This window comes from Lepus europaeus, chromosome 19 (assembly GCF_033115175.1).
Source record: "Lepus europaeus isolate LE1 chromosome 19, mLepTim1.pri, whole genome shotgun sequence".
In the NCBI taxonomy this organism is placed as follows: Eukaryota; Metazoa; Chordata; class Mammalia; order Lagomorpha; family Leporidae; genus Lepus; species Lepus europaeus.
In genome coordinates this window covers 1,980,931-1,983,498 of record NC_084845.1, presented here as the reverse complement: position 1 = coordinate 1,983,498, position 2,568 = coordinate 1,980,931, and the positions used below count along the sequence as shown (strand labels likewise).

The following is a 2,568-nucleotide window of genomic DNA, read 5'->3' as shown; positions in this document are numbered from 1 at the left end:
CTGGGCGCAGACGGCTCTGGGCGACGCCTAGGCGCGTCCACAGGGGCGCGGGAGCTCTGGGCTGGGGTCGCGCTGGTTTGCAAAAATCCTTTGCGTTCCCCGCCCTCTCCGGGCGCTTGGGTACGGCGGGCCCTGGAGGCAGAGCGGCCACAGGACCGGCTGACCCCAGCCCCGATCCTGGAGACCCTCGGGCTCCAGCCCCTGCCGGCGGAGACCCTCGAGCGCCACCGGGACGCACGCCAGGCCACGGTCTCCGTCTTCCCGGGTCCCTGCGCCGCCCCTGTTTCCGCTCAGCATCTCTCTCCACCTCGGTCTCTCACCGTGGGGTCCCCCCAAGGAAACTCGGAACCCCTCATTCTAAGAGCACAGAAACGGCGGTTTTCCACCCTAAACTGAATGCCGTAGCTGCTGTTTGGCAGCCCTGTAAGCACGTCTCCCACATGGTCTAGCGGTTAGGATTCCTGGTTTTCACCCAGGCGGCCCGGGTTCGACTCCCGGTGTGGGAAACTGGGACTTAACCTGTAGATGTTTTGTGGGGGAGGCGGAATAGCAGAAAACATTTTATACATGTTGCCTTCCTCACCCTGGGCGAAGCCACTTTCCTAGTACTTTGCATGACATAGATTTGATTAACAAGCCAGAGCGATTGTGTCTGGATTCCTGAGCAGGTGAGGGGCTGCCTCCATCACCTGTCGCAACCGTGGTAAGATAGCAAGGAATCCAGGACTGCGCAAGGGCTCAGTGCCGGGTTGATAAAATCCAGCTTTGATCAGCTCCTACGGGTCCCTGTCCCCAGGCCAGTGCCTTGCAGACACAGCCGCTGGACCTGCTTCCGTGTCCAGCAGAGTGTGGCGGCCTCAGCCGCAGACAGACCGAAGCGGGCTGGGCTTTGGTCCTACCCGTGGGCTGAGGGCTCTGGATGTGACCCAGCACTGTGGCGTTCATGGACACGGACAGGAAGCCTCAGCCCATCACAGGCCCAGGGAGAGGCTTGTAGGGGTGGATCACTCATTATTAAGCACTTCCCCAGTCACACTGAACAACACACCCGCTGCAGATTTGGGACAAATTTAAGTTTGGGACTATTGTAATAGTTGAATATTGTAATATTCGTTGAATATTGAATATTGAATACAATACTGAATACTGTAATAGTTGAATCAGTAAAAAGTACCAAAAGTGGACCTTGGGCAAATTGCAACTGAGGGTGCTATCTAGTGCTGGATTAGCAGAAGTATCCACAGGCCCAGAGAAAATACCTTGTTTAGAACTTGAGGGACTGCCATAAATGAAGCCAGATCACTATAACTAATCCTTCAGTGCAGGTTACACTGTACGCCAACAAGCATCAAGAACTTCCAGGGAACCATAACCTCACTAAGGAGGAAAGTACGGTGCCAGAAGCCAACAACAATCCAGGACCTGAAAATTCCAAATGCTCAGAAGATTTCAAAACAGGTGTTTTAAGAAAACTCAACAAGGCCAGCGATGTGGCACAGTGGGCCAGGACTAAAGAAAAGTATTTTAGTACCTTAGTGCTACAGCATTGTGGCACAGTACTAAAGGAAACAAAATGCCAGCCAAGATCCCTGCAACCAGAAGAGCTATCCTTCAGATATGGGGAGGGATAAGGACATTCTCCAAGCAAACCTGGGAGGACTTATCACAATCAGACCTGTCTTACAAGAAATGCCAAAGGGAGTCCTTCAAACGGAAAGAGATGCTAACAAGTAAGAAGAAAATCGCAGAAGGTAGAAAATTCATTGGTAAGAATAGCTATACAAATTCAGAGTACTCCAACACTGTGCGCGCAGTATGCAAACCATTTATACCTTTACTATGAAGGTTAAATAATAATAATATTAAAATTTTACAAGAGACAGCAGATATTGGAAGAGGTCAAATATAACATCAAAAATTCAAAATGTGAAGAGAAAGAAATCATAAATATAGAGTTCTTTATTAAGATTTATTTTTGTTTTGTTGGCTTCTTTCCAATCTTTGTAACCAAAGTTAAGTTGTCCTCATTTCAAGATAACTTGTTATAGCCAAAAGTTTTCTATAAACCTCAAGGTAACTACAAAGCAACACCCTCTAACAGACTTACCAAAAATAGTAAAGAAAAATCACTTAACAATTAATGAAGATTGTGTGAGGAAAAAAGAACTACAAAAAATAAAAAAGTATCAAAATAGGTAAACAAGACTTTACCTATTAATAATTATGTTAGGGGCCTGCATTGTAGCATAGCGGGTTAAGCCACTGCCTATCCTATGATGGTTCAAGATCCGGCTGCTCCACTTTAGATCCAGTTCCCTGCTAATGCATCTGGGAAACTAGCAGAAGATGGCTCCAAAAATTGGGCCCCTGCCACCAGTATGGAAGATCTGGATGAAGCTCCAGGCTCCTGCTTTCAGCCTGGCCTAGTGCTGGCCATTGCAGTCATTTGGGGAGTAAACCAGCAGATGGAAGGAGATCTAGAAGAAATGGACAAATTCTTAGACACATATGCCTCACCAAGATTGAATCATGAGGAAACAGAATATTTAAGTAGACCAATAGTGACAC

At 47.7% G+C, this 2,568-nt stretch overlaps 1 non-coding gene across 1 annotated transcript; it reads left to right on the top strand.

Annotated features, from left to right (window-relative positions):
* Nucleotides 1-434: 434 nt before the first annotated feature.
* On the top strand, nt 435-506 carry TRNAE-UUC (transfer RNA glutamic acid (anticodon UUC)). Its single transcript has one exon. It is a non-coding gene; the product is annotated as a tRNA-Glu (tRNA).
* The last annotated feature ends 2,062 nt before the right edge of the window (nt 507-2,568 follow it).